The sequence below is a fragment of the Gordionus sp. m RMFG-2023 genome, chromosome 5 (genome assembly GCF_954871325.1).
Source record: "Gordionus sp. m RMFG-2023 chromosome 5, tfGorSpeb1-WG-v2, whole genome shotgun sequence".
Taxonomy (NCBI): Eukaryota; Metazoa; Nematomorpha; class Gordioida; order Chordodea; family Parachordodidae; genus Gordionus; species Gordionus sp. m RMFG-2023.
The window spans coordinates 24,125,733-24,148,579 of record NC_088779.1 but is presented as its reverse complement, the minus strand read 5'-3'; the positions used below and the strand labels follow the sequence as shown (position 1 = coordinate 24,148,579).

At 25.4% G+C, this 22,847-nt stretch overlaps 2 non-coding genes across 2 annotated transcripts; both read left to right on the top strand.

Moving 5' to 3' along the window:
- The first annotated feature begins 3,849 nt into the window (after window positions 1–3,849).
- Window positions 3,850–4,014, top strand: LOC135930603 (U1 spliceosomal RNA). The gene has a single exon (XR_010572825.1). It is a non-coding gene; the product is annotated as a U1 spliceosomal RNA (small nuclear RNA).
- A 4,607-nt stretch (window positions 4,015–8,621) lies between these two features.
- On the top strand, window positions 8,622–8,787 carry LOC135930592 (U1 spliceosomal RNA). Its single transcript, XR_010572815.1, has one exon. It is a non-coding gene; the product is annotated as a U1 spliceosomal RNA (small nuclear RNA).
- Window positions 8,788–22,847: the final 14,060 nt, after the last annotated feature.

The following is a 22,847-nucleotide window of genomic DNA, read 5'->3' as shown; positions in this document are numbered from 1 at the left end:
GTAAAATGAATTTTTAAAAAAAAATTAAATTAGCTTTCTCGGAAGGAGGCTCCAGGTGAAATTGATATAATTAGCTTTATAAATGACGATGGAAAGTCTTTGCCTAAGGTAAAAACCTTTCCATAGATCATCGGTACCAAATGTGAATATCGAAAATTTATTATTTCTTCAAACATTAATTTTGTGGGCCTAAAGAAAAGAATCAAGATTTTGCTTTATCCTATCATATTAAAATGAACAATGTTCATACTATAAACAAGACGGAAGAAATAAGATTTTTTTTAAAATAAGATATAGATTCTAGTTTTATCGAGTTTAGATAATTATCTGTATAAGATATTTTTAGTTATCTCCGAGAAGAGCCTCCAACACTGACATGTCATTTAACCATATTCGACAGGAGGTTCTTCAAAATATCTTTTAAAATCAAATAATAAAATAAAAGGACAAATGAATTATTTGGAATTGATTCACATGTTTGCTCTATTATATTAAATGATATGTTATAATAATAAATCCGTATCCGTGATATAATTCCTAAATAAAAATACTGCCAACCATATATTATTATTAACAAAATTTAATTGGTTAAATTACCATATGTTAAATTTGTAATAAAGTTTAGATTGATCAGCTGATAGTTCGCAGCGAATTTGCGTTCGCGCTAACTATGAATGCAGGGTAAGTAAAATAAATTGTTATCGATTTCTAACAAGTATCTAAATACTTTTTTAAAAAAAATTTCTGGGTATTTAATACTGATATTTATAATGAATTTTTTTTTTTTAAAAAAAAAAATTTGTATTCATATTCAAATACTTTAAAGAATATTTGTATTTATATTTACATTTTTTTTGAAAATTTCCTAAACATTATAAAATATTTTGGGGAAATTTTTAATACAGATACTTTTACGAAAACCTTTTGCACAGATAAATCCTTTGAAGAATATTTTTTGCAGCTTGACTTTTTAAGAACCACACCATCAATTTTTAAAAAATTAAATAATTTTTTTTTTGTTATATATATTTTTTACATAAACATTATAAAATAATATATTATAGTTGCAGCAGTAGCATAATCACATAAATGATATAACTGCAAATATTTAGTGTTGTTAAAGTTACTTTTGAAACATAACTAGTTACAGTTACTAGTTACATTGGTAAAAATATAACTAGTTACAGTTAAAAGTTACACTTTTATAAATGTAACTAGTTATTAGTTACAGTTACATTATAAGTTACTTTCTGGTTCTTATAAATTTTAAAATGGTCTATTAATTCTAAACATGGATTTCAGGTTATGTATTATGAATTAATAATTTTTTCACTCAAATATTTGCAAATATGATATTTATATATACAGTTGTTGCAAATATTTATTTTAAACTTATTGCAAATATATATTTTTTAATGTTAATTCAAATAGAAATGCTTAATATTGGAGTTTTTTTTGTCAAGAAATTTATAATAAGAATAATAAGGAAAGGGTATTAGATAATTTATTTTTTATTTAATTATATATGCATTACTTTAGATCATAGAATTTACCTATTTTTTTAGAAGGCAAAAAACCTGAACAAGAGGACTATGACAAAAATACCCAGGATAATTACCCAATTTTCAAAAAATTAAATTAGTCTATAGAATTAAGGTTATTTGATTAATCTTTTGTTGAAGGAAATGATATTTGATATCTGCTGCATTATAATATTTTGTTTTTCTTTCATAGTCTTGGTCTTTTCTTATTAGTATTAATGATGACTAATTTAGCATTTTATACAAAAATTATTTAATTCCAAAATAATTTTTGTCTTTCCTTATACTAAGTTTTATGCTCAAATTTAGTAAAATTTAAAAAAAAATACATTTATAACTTATGAAATTCCAGAGTATAAATATTGCCAGCAACTTGAGGGCAAAAAATATCGAAAATATTGTGCTTAATTTGTAAGGAAAATATAATATTAAAAAATAGGTTTATTACTTGAATTTGGATACAAAATTATAAAACCGAGCATTTATTTGGACATATTCTTTGCAAACACAATCAGACATTTAAACAAAATTTTAAATTTAATTTAAAATTAATTTAGCACAAAGCTACTCCCTTGGAACCAAGTTATACCCCTCGCTTGGAATTATATATGTTTAGATCGTTTTGCCAGATCTTTTTATTTTAACTCTATCACGAAAGCTGAAAATACAAAAACAAATAAATATAGCCACCTTAATAATATTTTGTTTGTTCTGGTACCCTCAGACACTTGTGGATCATTTGGACCCCAAGCCCTAAAATTATTCAATACAATGTGCAAAGATTATGTTTAATCACAGGTGATCCAAAAAAGGTTTCTACCTACGACAAAGAATATCAATCAAAATTTGTCGCACCGACCAAACCTAAATACATTATTTTATTTCTCTTCTTTTAATTATATATTTTTACATAGAATATAGATGTAGTTCAAATAATTTTAATAAATAGTTATATTATTTTTTAAAAAAAACATATTAAAAATAAAATTAATTATTAGAATATATTATTTAGATTTATACATATATATTTTTAAAAGTAACGAGTTACTTTTGGCAGTTACATTCCCAAAAATATAACTAGTTACAATTTTTAAAATATATCTAGTAACAGTTATTTTTTAGCAAAAAATGTTAGTAACTAGTTACTTTAACAACACTACAAATAATATATTTAAATTTCATTATATTATTTATTTTTGATTATATTTTGGGAAGTTTTTTGTTCAAAATTGGCAAATTACATTTATAGGAAGTTGACGTTTTCACAGAATTCCCGCAAAAATATCTTATACTATTCTTCAATTACTATATCTTTCTCATCTTCAATTAAAATTTTATTTTTTGGTAATACTCATTTTAAAGATAAAATAAGATTTAAAAATGTAAATTGTTAACTTTTTCTAATTTGGGTCACAAAATAATTAAATACGGATTTATATTTTATAATACAAATTATAATAAAAAAATGTGTATTCATCTAAAAATCGTGAAATCTTAATAAAAAATATATTTTATTTTTAAGTATTTAAAATACAAATATTAAAATATTTTCTAAAAATATTCAAATAAATACTTAAATACAAATATAAAAAAAAAGTATAATTAGTATTTTAAATACATGTATTCACGTTACTGCCAATCTTGATTGTGATAAAAGATGATTTCAAAGTTGATTGAGTTAAAATAAAAATGAGATATAATAATATAGACTAAAGATAAATATCAAATAATATAAACCAGCTAAATTTTATTTAAAAAATTAGTTATTTTTTTTGTGCAAAGAAAAACTATTATATTGACACCTGGTCCGTGAGAATAAGAAAAAAATTTTTTTAAATTAATTTTTCACATTAAATACAATTATTATATCGAAAAGAAAATTAACAACGCATATCATTTTTATGGTCAGCGAAAATGCCTGCAGTAAAATAAAATAAAAGAAAAATAAAAAAATATATTGTAATATTAAAATAAATAAATAAAATATAAATAAAAGAATATATTGTAATATTAAAATAAATAAATAAAATATAAATAAAAATAAAAATTAATATTATACTAATACGCTACCTAGCGGGAATTATTATATAGATTTTTAAAATATTAAACATAAATATTAAATGAAATGCTGTAATAAAACTTATAATTTCTACAAATTTAAAAAATTTTAAAAATTTATATTGAAATTATTTTAGTACTAAGTATTTTGAAATGTAAAATCTTTTAAATTAATTAGATATTTCGCATTAAAAAGTTGTATAATACCTGAAATATATTATTATATATAATGATCACAAATTTAGCATCTTCACTTACCTGGCGCGAGGGCAACCGTGATCATGAAGGCGGTTCCCTTAGTCGGAGGCTTTGCCATTGCACTATTGGTGTAGTTGAAGGCTACGATTACCCCAAATGCGGGTAACTCGAGCGCATAATTTCTGGTAGTTGGGATTTGCGTACGCGCAAGTCCCTTAACTTTAATAAATTAATTTAGAATTGTTATTATGAGGAGAAATTCATTGCTAATGCTGAAATATCCTGATATTTGATTTTTTTTACAAGGGTGATAAAGCGCGAAATATTCATTTTTTTAAAAAAAAATAGATTAAAAATCTTAAGATATTTTATATTATATTGATTTAAAGTTTTTATTCGTAAAATGTTTAGAATGTTTTATTATAATAAATAAGTATATTTATTCAAAGCTGGCGGAGTAATTATTTATTTTTTGATAAGATGAAAAGGTAAAAATGATATGAAGTATGTTTTTATAAGTCTTCGCGAAGGCTGCTATACTTTTTATATGTGTTATATTGGGATATAAAATCCACGGAATATCTAGATTTTAAATAATTTACTGAAGGTTTTTTTAAAATGTTTAAAAACTGTTTTTACTGGAGACATATTCCAGGATGTGGAAAGTACCTACTTTATAAATTTCAGTTTAATTTCCGCCATGAAATTTTGTATATATTTTTTTAAAATTTATGTGAAAATTATACGTACAAAAATTGATATAAATGAATTAAACTAGTTCAAAAGTTCATAGCAAAAATTGGCAAAATCGTCTGAAACACTAAGTACTCTATGCTAGCTGAAATACATTTCCGGTCCTTCAGTTAGACGATGTAAATGCGAGAGTTCCGCATCTCGACGGATTCCATATCTCAATACGACATATGCCAAGTTAAATAGGTTCATTGTCTTCGAACGACCTTACGAACGACATAGTATTAAAATAACAATATTAAAATATAATATATATTTGAAGATTTGTTGTTAAACCCTGTATAAAAAATATTAACCTTATTATTATGCCAGTGGACATTGTGCTCCTAACATTTTTTCAATAAGCTGGGCCATAAATGCGAATTCACACATGAGGTCAAATAAGTCCTTTTCTTAAGAAAAACATGCATTAAATCTAATGATTGTTATTTTTTAGGAAATTTGCCCCCCCCCTTATCTTAACATAATTTTATATTTTATATAGTTTTTTTAATTGTTAAAATTTAAATTAAATATAGAAATAATAAATGGACATAGATTTTAAAAAAAGAATTAAGTGAGAATAAAATTATTCTAAATTACAACATAATATGATCATAAAATTATCAGTATTTTTAAAATTTTTACTAATATAATAAATTATAAAATATCAATGTTCAATAAAATTATCAGTTTTTTATTTTCATTATAAATAATAAATTTAGTGTATTTTACCAATCATTGAATCAAATTTTAAAAGAATCTGACTAACCCTGCATTCACAGTTCACGTGAATTCGCTGCAAAGTAGGCGAAAATACACAAAAATACATATACTCCACCGCAAATTCGTGCTGACTGTGATATAAGGGTCTCCTCATTTACAGTTAGAGCGAATTTGCAGCGATAGAACATATTTTGTATAATTTTCCGCGAATTCGCGCTAACTATGAATGAGGAGTAACTTTAACCATCAATTCATTAATATAATCGATTTGAATTAATTAAATTATATTCCTATCAGGGTTTGCAATATTTATTAATTTTTATATCAATTAAATGAGATTCAATAAATAATCTTACAGGTAGATAATGAAGATTGTAATCCGGTCTCTGATCCAGTTCCAACCGATACACATGGAACAGACCACAGCCTCAAATAATAGACCGGTTTAGACCCTAAAATAAATACCCCAATCATTTTATTTTCTTATTTAAAAAAATTTCCTTTTATTTTCTCCTGATTTAATTATTGTTAAATCATTTTATAAATTAAAAAAGTATTTTATATTTTAACAATATCAAATAAAATAAATTTAATTTAAAAGTAGACTCTTTTTTTTGACAAACTTTTTGTTTTCATAGAATTTTGCAAAATAAAAATGAACTATAAAAAAAAATCAAAAATACTAAAACTCCTCTTAGAAAAGTTATATAAAATAAACACAAAAATTTACTAAAAAATTTTATAAAAAATTGAATAGTAAAGCAATCCTAAATATAAATAAAAGTGAAAAATAAGTAAAAAACCAGTCCGGACAGCGGTCCTCGAAAAAAGATATGACTATCAATTGGTCTGGTTTAAGTTTGATAGAACCCGACCGTTTACCTCAAAATATTTTTGAAAAAATGACAAATATTTTGACGAGAAATAGATTTTTATAATACAAATTGGAAATCTGAAAACCATGCCCCGCTAAGCCCTTTAGGAACTTTTGCACAAGTTACCCGTCCCTCCCTTAATTATTTATCCACCCCGCCTATTTGTCAAAAAAAAGGAAAGCGTTCATAGTTTGTCAAAAGTTTTCAAAAAAAAACAAACTTCATACGACTCGTTCCGTTAACGATATTATAAATAACTTGTTTAATTTTTTGTAAATTTACTATATTATTTATTTTTTTAGTATTTTAGTTAGACAGTTTTTAAAATAGGTAGAAATAATCATATTATTAAAATTCAAAATAATATTATTTTAGCGCCCTGGTGGCCTATTAAAATTTTGTGCTAAATCTGAGATTTGAAAGGCCTGCTTTTTTTTATCTATATATTGTCCGGCCCGTGCAATATCAATATTTTAAGAGTATTTGATTAGCTATTTTAAAATAATTATTTAAATCCTATAAAATCGCGAAAAATTTGTAGGTTATTTTTTAGACGTATAATTAATAATTTTTTACATATTCCGAGTCAGAGACCTACAGAGGTCAAATTAACCTCGGCCCTGATTTTCATAGTTTTCCATTTTCAAGCTTGGCTTTTTTTTACGAAAATTATTTTTGGCTTGGCCCGATAAGCCAAGAATTTTTTATTCTGAATTGGTCGGAATTTTTAAAATTTCGTATTCTTCGAATGTAATTTAGTAAAAATTTTTCAAAGGAAACTTGAAAAATAGTAGAAGTAAATAAATATTTTTTGCAAAAATTTTTATTAGGCCTTTCTCGGGGTGTTTGTTTTATTTTTAACTCAGTCCAGATGATTTTTTTAAAAAAAATAATTTTTCTGGTTCAGAGTGAGATTTGCAGGTCTCAGATTTTAAATACACATTTTTTAAAAAATTATTATTTATACTGATGACCAAATAAAATAACACTTTGACATTCCTCCATATTAAAAAAAAATATGTATATAATGAATTCTTAATTCAAAAATACTGATATTTTATCGATTATTAAATTATTATTTTTTCTGTAGGTAAGGGGGTTTACTTGTATTTTGTTTTGTTTATATATCTTTTTACTTTATAAAAATTTGTATATGTTTTTTATGTACTCAGGGCAAAATAAATAGATAAAAAAAATAATTCAATACGTCATTATTATAATCATGTTGTTACAAATATACAAATTAAAGCAATGAAACGAAATAAATGATAATAATTATCGCATTTGGCCATATTGATTTTTTGAATGAGAAAATAAGTTGAATATTATTAATCAGAGAATTGTAGGCCTAGCTCGGCCCTGAACAAGATGGTATGATCTCAAAAATTCAAGCCAGGTTAGGGCTTAATAATTCAGGCCTAGCTTAAAGAAAATATCATTTATTTATAGCTGTAAGGCAGTTAGATGGAGCATTTAATATATATATTTTATTGCTCAAATCTTCAATTTCACCTTGACACAATTTGCAAAATAAAGATAAATTAAATAAATAAATTTTTGTCAGAAAAATAATTAAAAGTAAACCAGGATTATATTTTGAAACCAATCGGATTAATGTTTCTTTGATATCAATCTTTTTAAAAATATTTTTAACTTGCCCATTTTGATTGAATATTAAATTAAAATATGATGGTTTTTCTAAAAATTTTGGAGTATTAAATTGTTTTTTTAAAATATATATCAACCTCGCTAGCTCATATCAGGCCTTACGTCGTAACTCAGCTAAAGCAGATAATAAATAAAAATGGCAAATCAGATTAAGGTAATTTATCGATTTTTATCAGTAGAGGTAATTTATCTTTTCCAAGAATAAATAATGACGGAAGATAAAAAAATTTCTTAGAATATTAAGATTATTGAAGTAAGATGGAGACAAAAATTTATCAAAAACTTGGCAAAGCAAAGAATTCGACTCTGACGTTCCAATTGTCTAAGCATTGACTCTTCATGACTCTATGGTGATACTACTTCTTTTTTATTTTTAATTATTTTTTTTATAATTTAAATCACTTATTTTCTCTAAATAATCAATTTAATAATTTTTACAAAAAAATAACCAATCCAAAATGATTTTTTTTAATTTTAAATTGCATTATTATTTTAAAAATATTATTATTTTTTTATTTATAACAAATCACTTAATCATCAAAAAAAATTATTTATTTGAACTATTTATTTTTATAATACGCCACCTTATGGACTTATTTATATTTATAATAGTATTAATGTTTATAATAAAATTTTATAAATTGTAATTAATAATTTATTAGCATGCTATCAAATTAATCAAGGTAATAATAGATTAAATATTATTTTTAAATAAATCCAAAATAATTGGAACAAAGTTTATAATAATATATTTTTATACACTATCCACTAGAATATATCCACTATTTTTTGTCCATATAATTAAAGGTAAAATATGTATAAAGCACTTACTTGGCGCAGAGAAAACCGTGATCATGAAGGCGGTTTCTCTAGTTAGAGGCTTTGCCATTGCACTACTGGCTTTGCTGATAGCTATGGCTGCTCCAAATGTGAGTACGCCAAGCGCAAAATTTATGGGTTTAAGTGGACCGCGTACGCGCGGTCCCTATCATAATAAAATCTAAATTTAGATTAATCTCTTTTAGAGGCTATCCAAGTAGTAGAAAAGTATAAAAATGTCTTTATAAATTGTAACCTTAACAAAATAACAAATTACAATTTTTTTAAAGTTAATATATTGCAGTTCACCCCATTACAAATTGATTTCTTGTTTTTATAATATCTTCCGAATCAACATCATACAATACCGCACTTTACTTGCCATCTCGCAGTCCTTTCGTTTCTACCCAAACCTTTTCTAGTAGATAGTTTTCACTGATCTAATACGTCCTGAGCGTACTTCCAAACATAATTTCGGCAGGGGATTTACCGGTAGCTGCATTTGTAGTATTTCGGTGAGTAATTAAAACACTCGCTAAATTTAACTGGCCCGGAGTCCCACATCTTCTCGCATAGAAAAGCGTCTTTATCGTATGTATATAACGCTCAGCCAAACCATTCGATTTGAGAATATGAGGGGCCGATTTAATATGTTTTATTTTGTTTTTTAAAAGAAACTTTTTAAATTCAGATCCAGTAAACTGAGTACCGTTATCTGAAACAATGTAACTAGACCCAAATCCATGAAATGATTACTCAGATTATTTATTACACACCGAATTAATATGTGTTAAAATAGCAATTTCAACTCATTTGGTAAAGGCGTCTCGCAAGTTAACCAATATTTTACAGATATGAGACATGTCAAATTAATGTGTATTCGTTCCCAAGATATCGTAGGAATGTTCTAAATTATATACATAGTCCTAAATATTCACATTTTCTTTGACGAATTCTGGAATATAGAATTGACTAAATGTTTATACTTCTTCGTTTTCCTTCAGAAATATCTTCTTCAAGTCTTAGTTAGGCATAGTATAATTTTAACCTTTATTTAATACATCTCTTTTAAATTAATCTCGTCGCCAATGTGGTGTTTATTGAAATGAAATAAAATTGAGAAAAATATAAAAAGATACTTTTCTTTTACAATACTATGTTTATATATTCATCTAAAGTACATTTGCGATAATCAATCAATTATAATAAATTGCATCATTAAACCAAAATAACTACAATTTATTTAAAGTTAATATATTACAATTTAAAATATGTTTTATTTATTGATTAAATATTTGGCTTAACCTGATGGATTCGGTTAAAAAATTAAACAATATACTAAGTATTGAATATTAATATAACCCTTTTTACATTACCAAATATCATATAATGACTATTAATGGCCACTGGTCAGTTTTTATGCTAAAAATTGTCCTGCGCCCTTTAATCATAAAAAATTGTAATTAACAAAAATAACGATTATGAACATTGATCTCTTATTTTACCAGATAACTTTTGAATCATACCTGTTTTTAAAAATATATTTGTTTAAATTTGAAATAAAATATTAATTGGTTCTGTTGATTAGTCTTATATTTTAAATTTGAATATTTATTTATTTTTAAAATATATTAACGTTATATCATTTGAATATCTTATATTATTTAAATTGATTGTTTAATATATTCAATTAACTTTGTTTGATATTTTTTGTATAAATAGATTGTGATAGAAAAAAGAAGTTAGTTAATAAAATTTAAATTTATATTAAAACAAATTTGTTTAATCTTATTTAAAATGGTGCCCCGGTTACGGTGGTACGTTTCTTCGTTTTTTTTTAAAAAATATAATAAAAGTTTAAAAATTAAAATTATATCCTTACCTTGAAAATAAAATAATCAAAGAATTTATTCGTTTTTTTTTGTCGATTTCTTTTGTAAAAATAAAAAGTAAAGGAATTACTTATCAAATTCGTCGTTCGATATTGGAGATGATAAAAGGACATATAAAATTTTTTGACTTTTCTTTTCGATAGTAAAATTTTTATTTAAAATAAATATAACTTGTTAAAAATTACTTGTTTCTTTTATGGCGCCCCGTTACGTTTTTGTAAAAAAAAAAGAAGAAAATATATAAAATTTGCCTAAAATTAAAATAAAAAAGTAAAAATTAAATTAAATTCGAAATTGTGATGACTACCTATTGTGATGACTACCTATTGTGATGACTACCTATTGTGATGACTACCTATTGTGATGACTACCTATTGTGATGACTACATATTGTGATGACTACCTATTGTGATGACTACCTATTGTGATGACTACCTATTGTGATGACTACCTATTGTGATGACTACCTATTGTGGTGACTACCTATTGTGACGATTGCTTAATCCATTGAGATGACTCTATTTATATGACTACCTATTGTGACGATTGCTTAATCCATTGAGATGACTCTATTTATATGACAACCTATTGTGGTGACTACCTATTGTGACGATTGCTTAATCCATTGAGATGACTCTATTTATATGACTACCTATTGTGATGACTACCTTGTGACGATTGCTTAATCCATTGAGATGACTCTATTTATATGACTACCTATTGTGATGACTACCTATTGTGTTGATTGCTTAATATATGGAGATGACTAGAATCAAACCTTAACACTTTCATGCAAAAAGCTTCTTTCTTCATGGTTTCCTGGCTCTGGATATTGGAATGGAATATGATAACCAGCACCTAACCTAATGTGACAACCTAGAAAGAACCAATATGGAAGTTGGACGTTAGGTTATGAATTCTATATTGTGAGACCAATGATGATCACTTATTATTCTAATCCACGTAAGAAGAAAAGTTATTTGAAATTAAAATTTTTTGCCGAGATAAAGGCATGTTGTAAATTTACTTATTAAAATAACTTAAATGTAAATCAATAATGGACATATTTGAACACATAAAAGCCTTATAAAAATTTATTTACTTAATTTCTTAGTGAAATTTTTATATTTTTTTTTGATTTCTTGTATGATGACCAATTGTTATAAATTAATTAAACATAAAGATGAATTTTTAGATATAATTAAAAATAAAACCATTAAAAATCCTAAACAAGAAGATAAAACTTTAATTTTAAATATATTAAAATGGAATTAAAACATGAATTAAAAGGTTTAAATCACACGATGGATTTAAATAACCCTTATAAGTAATACTTAATATGATATAAATGTTTTTTAAATAAAGCTTTTGAAGACAAAAGGTTATGTAAAAATTAAACATCATTATTTTAGAAAAATATTGTGTGAAATTTAAATTTTTTTTTAAGAGAGGGAAATGTGCATAATATTTGCATATTTTAACCTCGGAGATTGAAAATAAATAAAAATAAATTAAATATTAAAACGCTACTAATTAAATATTAAAACGCTACTAATAAAATATAAAACGCAAAATTTAAAAAAAAAACGCGAAATTTTATATAATTTTTTTTGATTTATCATTCTTATGTTATTCTACATCATTCCCTATTCCAAAAATTTTATTCCAAATTCTTTTATTCCAAAATTTTATTCCATATATTCAAACTTGATCCTTATAATAATGATAACGTACAGTAACTTTTCTAACCTACGAAAATGTATGGACTCACGCAACTCTAATAAACGATTTTATCAAACCTACGTGATAGAATCAAGCCTACGAGAACATTTGAGACTTATGCGCTAACCAAGAAGAAACCGAGTACAATCAAAACGGGAAAAACTTCTAGGACAACAAGCTCTCGATGACTGCTGAGAAGAAGCTTTGTTCTTTGTAGAAGAGGGGGAATGTTGATTAGTCTTATATTTTAAATTTGAATATTTATTTATTTTTAAAATATATTAACGTTATATCATTTGAATATCCTATATTATTTAAATTGATTGTTTAATATATTCAATTAACTTTGTTTGATTTTTTATATAAATAGATTGTGTGATAGAAAAAAGAAGTTAGTGAATAAGATTTAAATTTATATTATTAAAACAAATTTGTTTAACCTTATTTAAAAGGTTCTAATCCAAGTTTTATGTTTGCTTAATTTGTTATTTCTTATTCCCGTATTCTTCATATTATTTGTTTTTTTTATAATAAATTAAATAAATTTAAACTTTTTTTCCCTATTTTTAAATACTTTATACGATTTTTAAAGGATAAATTTAAAAATATATTATGATCAATTTTAAAAAAAATCTAAAACTTATAAAAACGGGAAGGAACTGATGTGAATTTCTAAACTGAAACTAACCGTTATAAATTTTTGGTAAGGCGATTGTTTAATAGGTTTTCTCGGCTCGCGCAATAGGTTTTGCATTTTAAATCACTTATTGAGCGCGTTTTATTAAATTCAAAGATCTGATTTTGTCGGAAATGCATTCCAATATGTGCAGAATACCCACCCTATAAATTTCAGACAATTTTATGTCAAACCTTTGAAGAAACCTTAATTTATATTAATTTTTTCATATTTTTCCTATATATGTAAATTCAAATTTCTTCAATTTCATTATAAAGTTGTCTGAAATTTAGTGTGGATATTATACACCTATTGGAATGCATTTCTGGAAAAATCTGATTTTTAAATTTAAAATAACTTAAAATGCAAAATATAAAACAATACCTAATAAACTATCGCCTTACCAAATTCTTAATATGCTCAGTGTGTTAAAAAATTATTATTTTTATTACCACTTAAAAAAATATCTCAAATTTTTGTCTAACTCGTGAAATCCCTACACTAATAATTTTTATTTTACAATAATTTTAATAAAAATTGGCTCATTTAAAGAATTTAAACAGGGCCGTTAAAAATAGATAAGCATTTCAAACCGGGCTAAAATCCCAATTTTTTTTTTAATTTGCAAAGAAATTATTTATCAAATACAGCTATTTTTAAACTTCATGAATTTCTTTAAAAAATTAACATTCTTAGATTTTATTTCTGAAATCAACTTCTCCCTCGATCATGAGGACCATTATATATCCATTAACATATATATAATATACTGATTTAAAAAAAATATATATAGAGAAATAAGCTTCGTTTTTTTTATACATAACTTAATATAATAAATAGATTATTGTATGAAAATCACGCTTTTATTAATTTACCAGGCTATTTCACATTCGTTTTAAAATAAGGATATTTAAATCCCTATCCGAACCATAACAAGCACACATGTTTGTAATTATTGAGGCTCATTCCACTCGGTATCATGATTATATTACTAAAATATATGCAATGTTCAATGAAAAAGTGCATTCTAAATATCTTAACCATATTTATCTTTTGTTTCAGGTGAATATTAAAATTATAGTTTAATCTTATAATCCTAATTGAATAAATGTCATTATGTATTTCCAAGCGTTGAATAATATTATAATATTAAATTTTTTATAATGAGAAAATATAAATGCTTGTTTTTGATTTTATCGGCGTTGATTTCTATGCTATTTACATTTTTATCTACTAGAATGGTTACATTAATAATTCAACTTCGCCCTGGTAAGGAGTTACGACAGAGTCAAGAGATCTTAAATAATTCATCATCTGAGATGGAGTACATATACAATTCAATATCTTCTAATAGTTATATATCTAAAAATATCAACCCATGTTTGACTTATAAATCCCTGATTCTAGGTAATAATTTGAAATTTAAAAAATGGTCTGCTAATAATTCATATCCTTTGATTTATCAAATAAAAAATAAATAAAGCTAAAAAACTGTTAGGGCCTAAATCTTTCAGAATAGGAAAATTTGGAAGTAACAATCTTATAAATTATTTTTACAACACGATAATCAATGGCAAGTTTATTCTATACGGTCTACAAAATTCTAAACGATCCTTAAATGAAACCAAGAAATTATTGGATTCCTACGTGGCTAAAACAACATATTTTAACCTATTTAAGGATATAAAGGAATTTGTAAAAAAAATAAAATATTTACTATTATTCAAAATTTATGATTAAACTGTTATTTTAGAATCTATTATTGAGACTGCAATATGCGCATAGCGCTTATGTCATCTTTTCAACCACTTGCTTGGAATATAGAAGCGTGAGTATATTCTCTTTTTTTCTCTAAAATGTAGAAAAATATTTTTTTGTTATAATAAATCCCCCCCCCCCCCCATACTTTCAGCATTTTAAAGTTATACATATTTATCCAAAATAAAAAAAAAAGGACAGAAATATACCGGACAAAAAATATCCCCAGACAAAAATACACCGGCCTATTTTTTATTAAAAAAAAAACAAAAAACTTTAAAATTATATTTAAAAAAATGATATAATGAGACAACAAACAAAAAAAAAGATGTTTTTGGATAAAGAAAATAGTGAAATAATAAAAACCCGATGTGGGCTGAAGATTGTCTATGAAATAAATAGATAGAATTATATATTTTACCTAAACTTGCAACATCCCCTAAAATCTTAAGCCCACCGTCCCGTGGAAAAACTAAAAATATTATGGGACCCTTCCCCATTATTTGAGGTCCCGGTACCTGCATTCCTCGTTATGCGAGGAAAAGTGGAGATGTTTGTAAACAAGTTTTATAGGACCTGATGCAGTCTAGGATTGGTATATATTTTGTCGAAATCAAAACTATATAATATTCCCAACCATTTTTAATATAAAAAATTTGATAATAGCACATTTTGCCGATAAAATTATCCCAATATTTTAGAAAAAAAAATAATTGGAGCAAATTTTATAAATTTTTTATGAAAAAAAGAATATTTTTATTATGAGATTGTTTTATAATACGTAAATTATATGACTATAGGCAATAAAATTTAAAATTAAAAACCCTATTAATAAATATTAAATAAATCTATACAGAATCTGGGTAACGTACTCCGGACCGATCTAGAACAAAACCCGAACAGCTGATATAATGTTGTGTTTGAAACCCGGATTCTAAATAATTAAAATGTATAATGAAAGAAAATAATAATCATTAAATATATTTCTTATAAATAAAAAAATAAAAAATTGTTTTATAGTTATAATTAAATTTTTTTTAAATATCATATTTCTAATAAAGTTAATAAATGTATGGAGATTAATTTACCATCTACGTCCAGTGTTGTTAAACGGCTCAATTTGAACTAATTTTTAAAAACGGTTACTTAATATTTTAGCCAGGAAAATATCTCTTAAGCCTCGAGAATTGGCTAATCCATTGTCCAAACCTTTGCGTCATATGTTAGCAAAATCTTCAGGCTTGCATAAAATTAAAATATTGAGTTGGCGGTTTTCAAAAATCGTCTCAAATCTAGCCTTTTAACATCACTATCTACATCTTTAGGTAAGAATAACATAATTTATGCTGAATTTTTTTTTCAACATCACTTAAAAAATATGATGATTATTAAAAGTTAAGCGACAGAGTTTATATCGCATTCATTTGGAAAATGTTGTACTTCAACTTCATCATACATTATGGAATAGTGATTGCGTGCACCTTGTTAGGATTATACGCATGGATAATGGGCCCTTTATTTATGTATTTTTTTCGATCCAATCTTCGAATATTTAATCTAAATACAAAATTATATTATGGTAAGTAAGTTATAAATTCTTTTTTAAAACAAAGTAAACTGATGAAAAAAAATTGTAATTTTATAATTCATTCATTCATAGGTTGGTATGCATTATTTATAAGTTATATTTTAAATGTTATAAATCTGGTAATCATGGCAAAATGGTATTTATACGGTGATTTACTATTATATATCGGCAAGGAAAATATTAGAGGTTTACTTTGATGTTTGATTATTAAACTACATATTTAAAATTAACTCGGGTGATGATGTAAAGAGATAATGTGCATCTCTAATAAAAATATCATTCTTCAAATAAAGTTGAATTAATAGTGGACGCGATTTAATGCGATGCGATTGACAGCTGATCAAGTTTATAATATCTTTTAATCCGATCAATATTGATTTAAATATTAAAAAATTTCAAATTTTTATCATGGATTATTACCATGATTGAATTTATAAATAAAATTAACATAACATAAGGAAAAGTTATTATAATCGACAACTGTTAAATCGCATAGCGCGATATGGTTATTCTTTGCGATGATCATTCCGTAACGATATCCCAGCTAGAGGTCTGCACGGGCTGTCTAAAGCCTGACCCGACGGGTTAGGACATGGAAAAAATTTTCGTCGGGGTCGGGTTGCAAGGTGTGTCCGACCCGAAGTCCGGCCCTAAAAATAAATGTTAAAAATTAAAATATCCTAAATAATACTAATATTTTTTATTTCATAAAAATGTCAATTAGAATAACTGATATTGATGTCTTTTTAATATGTTAATTATTATATTTTATAGAATTTTTTTCTCTATATAATATCTTCTTTTTTCGTTATCCATAATGCAAATTATTTTTATATGATCACAATAATTTTTAAATTCGATTGTATTTTAACTTTATTTTTATATTTAATGAATCAAAGTTATATATATACAAATTAAATACAATGCAACTTTATATCAACATTGATTAGATTATCGGGGTTAAATATACTTTTAGTTAAGGTAGCAATATGTGAATTAAGACACATAATTTTTAATTGTTTCCTAGATATGCCCCCTTGCCCATTTTAATAATATACATTACCCATTTCTCAGGGCTGCATCATTAAAATGCCAAAAATATTCGTTCCTAATGGGTGATAACTACTTTGTCCCCATCGTAGCTATCCTTCTCATTTAGGCAACTCCTTTGAATGTTTTAAAAACGGTTTCGGAATCCAAAAAAAAACCTCTGCTTTTTTAAACTTAAACAAAACATTGCATCTCAATAATTCGATCCAATTATTTCATGCTAAATTCTTAAATCATTCACTTGGCATTTTCCTTTTTAATTTTTTTAACTTAATGTATTTGTTCTTTTCTTCTTTTTCAAAATATTTTTCAATTTTAACATAGATTTATATGTAAATTTTTAATATGTATATAGGGGAGACCGGGGTAAAACGATAGGCATTTTGCATATTTACCATAAAAATTTTAAACAAGAGTCAAACCCAACAAATTATAGATCAATGTGTAGCCCCATCTCTCTTCTACAAGATAAAAAAAAGTGTAGCCCTCTACCTATAATATTTTAGGAGCTATGATTAGTTATGTAAAACTACTCATTTTCGCCATTTTACCCTGGGTACAGGGTAAAATGGATAAGCACTAGGGTAAAGTGGTTAAAATATTATTTGACACATATTTATTGTTTTATTTAACAAATATTACAAATTTAAGATATATTTATGATTTTTATTTAAAAACTAATCGATACAATAAGGACATGTAAAATAATTATCATAATTAGCACATTTAGAATGTGCCCATTCAAGGCACATTGTACATTTTAGCCATTCATCGCCCTCGCGACTATTTTTATAGTTTTTATTACAAATAACACATAAACAATTATTTTTTGATATCTTTTTTTTTCTCTGAATTAATAATTTTTTTTTATAAGGTGTAGATGTTAATATTTCTGAATTCTTTTTTTAGATATTTTATCCGATGAAATATTGAATAATTTTGGAATAGGTATTATAGATGAAGGATTGAATACTTTATTATAATTTTTTGAGCATGATGGTAACATATCATGATAAGGTTCATCAATATCATCTGGAACATTTTCGTTCAATAATATAGATAAATCACTATCATTATTTTGAGTCACTGTAAGATTTTGAGTCACTGTAATATTTTCATCATTATTTTCAAATTCAATATTGAGCAAGCATTTGAATTATTACAGCAGATATAATCTTGTTCTGTAAATATATTTGGGTTTAAAGGAAATATGCCACATGCTAACAACCCATTTAATATATTATTTGGTGTCACTGCCCTTGGTATTTCATTTTTTAACACTCCTGGAATATCATAAATCTGAAATTGTTGCCCACATGATTTCTCATCCATGTGTCAATAGCTCCATTATAAAACTTTTTCAATGGCCCATAAATTGCTTTGTCTAATGGTTGGAGTTTATGTGAGCAATGTGGTGGAAGTGTTAGAATAACAATCCCATTGGAGCGACAATAGTTTATAACGGAAATTGAACAATGAGAGCTATGGTTATCTAAGATTAATAAGACATTTTTCTCATTGGATGCACTAGAATATTTTTTAAAGTGTTCCAAAAAAGATAAAAATTCCTCCTCTTGCATCCAACCCGATGCGTTTCCCACACCCTTAGATCCAATAGGCCCGTGATCTTTGTATCGTTTTCTTGGAAAAATAAAAAATGGTGGAATGCTATGGCCTATAGCATTGATGGCTAAACATATTGTAACTAAAGTTCCTCTTTCTCCTGACGTTATAGAGCCGACTTGTTTGGCACCCTTCTGTGCTATAATTTTTGCAGGAGTTTGAACGGTGGTGAAACCACTTTCATCTGCATTCCATATATTATGTGGTTCAAAGTTATAAGAATTATATAGCTTAATTAAATTTTCAAAAAATTTATTGACATTTGTGGGATTGAAGCCATATGCTCTTGCTAGACTAGTAGCTTCAGGGGTACGAATCGAAAGTTGGGAATGTCGTTTTCTAAACCCCATAAACCAGTCCTCTCCAGCCATACCATTAGTTGTCCAGCTTTCTGGGAAAGATTTGCCATATTCTTTAGCAAGCTGATATGCAAATCCTCTTATCTTGTTTATTTATAAAATAAAACAATTTCATTTTAATAATTAACAATACCAGTTCCATAGAGTTAAAATGCTATATAATTAATTAAATAAATTGAATTAATTTCATAATTTTAATAATGCTCAATTGGTAACTTTAATATTAAATATCAATATTAATTTGATTATAATAAATGAATGAAAAATTTAATGTGAATAATTTTATATTTTAACCGTTTTACCCATAACAGCTTTACCCCTAGGTGACATATATTATATATATCGTTATTGCGTGACTTCTAATATAGCTAAAGATGTCAGATAAATTTTATTTTATAGTTAATACATTAAGGAACATGTGTGCCAAGTTTTGAATCCTGAGGATATGTAAATTTTACTAAAAGCAAAATATACTAGAGATTGATTTTTATATTTTTTGGTTAAAAAACAGTTTTTTGACAAAATATATAAAACCAGGTAAGTTTTTTAAAAGATGAACATAGGTAAGAAATTAGATATAAAAATACATCTTCACACCAAATTTAAGGTCTTTATACTCAATGGTTAAAAAGTTATTCGCGTTAACATTGTTACCCCGTCAATCGCTTTACCCAGGTCTCCCCTACACTTTTAAAAAATCAGATTAATATTTATATAAAAAAATTATAAAGGCTCCAGGCCCAGACAAAAATATTTTTTAAATTCGGGCTCAGGTCGCTCGGGTCGCAAAAATATTACTTTGCAGACCTCTAATCAAAGCTGCATTTTTTAATTTCAAAATTCGCCGCGAGATGTTGCTCTATTATCTCGTTTACTATAAATCAGGCTAACTCAATACAATACCCTTAATTAATTTTTTTTAAATTTTATCTCTGAATTATAAAATTTAGCAATCAAGGATAATACTACTACTAATGTTAAAGATAAAATACGTCTTTTCCAAAACTTTGACATGCAAAATCGATGTATTATTAAACCACATCGTATAACTATTCTTTCCCGACTCAGGAAAAATAAATGTAATGTTAAAGGGACAAAAGGAGTGACAAACACATTTTCCAAAAATTTAACAGGCAGTTATTATCGATGGATTAATGGAAAGAAAAAGAAATCTAATATAAACCACGGATTAAGCATAAATCATGAAAACATTAATATATTGGATATCAAATTAGTAAATTATTGAAATTAATAAAATTAAGGCATTTAAAAAAAAATTAAATTGAGTTAGGAATATAATCTTGAGATCTACAAAAATAGATTTTAAAGATGTGTTTTAATGTGGCTTTGGCAGAACCGTAGCAACAAGGAGGGCTAAGGGAAGGCCCCAGGGTCTGCCCCCATTGAAAAAAATTTGCCCCTAAACCTGGCTTTTGAATTTTACTTGATCCCCTGATATGACCTCCAAAAATATTTCCGGCCCTCAAATTTAAAAAAAATATTAGTTACTAAATTTTCATTCGCCATTAACTATTAAATCAAAATGAAAAAACAACAAAATTATAGAAAAATATTAATTATATAATATTTATTCGCTCATTAACCATTAAATGTAAAACAATTAATCTACATAAAAATCTTAATATAAAAAATATCGATGATAAAACACCAAGTTGAGCGTATTCGATACTATTTGAAATCTATAATTGATTTGATATAATTTCTTAGCATACAAGAGCTCTCATTTAGTGGTCTGGTTCCACTACAATATGCTGCAGATAAAAATATAATTTATTCTCCAGGACTTTCTATAGCAATGTTTTCATACACCTTCTAAATAGATAAAAAAAATTTATGAGCAATACAAAAAATACTACCCAATACACAACACCTCAAATTCAAAATGAAGTCATATTAAATATGGCAGAAATTGTGTTGGATCGTTTTTTGTTTAGGATGATAAAAAGATGTAGAAACTTGTGTAAATTTGATCATAATTATTTATTAGAATATTTTTTTGTGCAAAAATCTTAGAGAATTCAAATGGAATAATTGATTTTATAGTCTTTCTGCCGAAAATTACAAATGGCTTTTTAAGACAACTTAAAGATTTAAAGATTAAATCCTATGATGTAATAAGCCAGATTTATGATGGTGCAAATGTCATGTCTGGTCGAAATGGAGGAACTTTGCATCAATAATTAATAAAAAAGGTGCCTTATATAAATTGTTTCAATCAAAAGTTGCAACTTGTTTTTAATAATTGATATAACAATCTCCTGAAATTTTATATTTTTTAAAATTTAGCAAGCGCATTATACAATTTCTTCAGCCGTTTTAACGTATTTTCTAAATATATTAACAATAATAGGATTTTTAGAATATAGTCTTGATTGGTCATTTGGAAACATCTCATATCATTAATGAGTATTTTGAGGTTCTTAGTGAAATATTTTACTTTTATAATAAAACTCTGAACTCAAAGATCTCTATTCTCGAAGCCCCTGGTCTTTTGTCTAAATGCATAAATACTAATTATATTATATTATTTTGTATATAATCATAATTATTTGCATTTACAAATTTTTAATAAAAATAGGAAAAATAAATCGCTGCAAAATCGATAATCGAGGCTGGAACCTTAAACTAAATCAATCGATGATATTAAATCCATTAAGATATCAAATTTTGGATTTATATATTTAATAAGGATAGACTAATTCCTTAGAAAATTGAATAAATATTTCCTTAAGTGTTATGATTATTAATTTACATATTATAATCTCTTTTCTTTTACTTTATTTTTATTATTAATATTTTTTTAAAAAAGCATAAAAGATTTACTCATATTTTGCGGAGTATTACGTATATCATCGCTTTGATACTTTTAATAAAAGCTGCCTTTAGTGACTGGATTGTTGTAGAATTAAAATTGGATGAGAATATTAAAATTTTCATGTAAAAAGAACCAGTATTATTTTCATTTTAAATTATATTTATATAGCTCTTTTTAGTCACATAACAACCTATTCGGATCTAATTAAAAGGAAATTATGAATCGCAAACTGTGATTTAAAAAAGTTATATAAATGGGTATCAATAAATTATATCATATTAGCTGCATAAAATTGATTTGAATATTCTAAGGGGGGAGGGGGGTTTAGCTTAGTCTTAAAATATTATTGACATCAAAAATAAAAGAAATTATTATTTAGGGAGTAGAGATATCAATCTTATACTTTTTTTTTCTTCTCACTCTCAATTTAAGATATTCTAATTCTAGAAATCAATCCATCGATGATCTATCTCAAGTTCTAAATGATGATTCTTATAATTGTGGTGTCGATTCCACTGTCACAAATTTTATATTTAAACCTATCATATCGCAACTTATAAATAAATATACCAAAATAGCAGATTATCTGAATATTTCAATCAAGAGTTGTTTCCCGTTTTCAATAATTGTGACTTCTATAGATCGCTATATTGCATTGATCAAAATATTTTTCCTATTATTTCCTTCCATAGCCCTATTTCTTAATATATTTTTCCTGATTAAAGG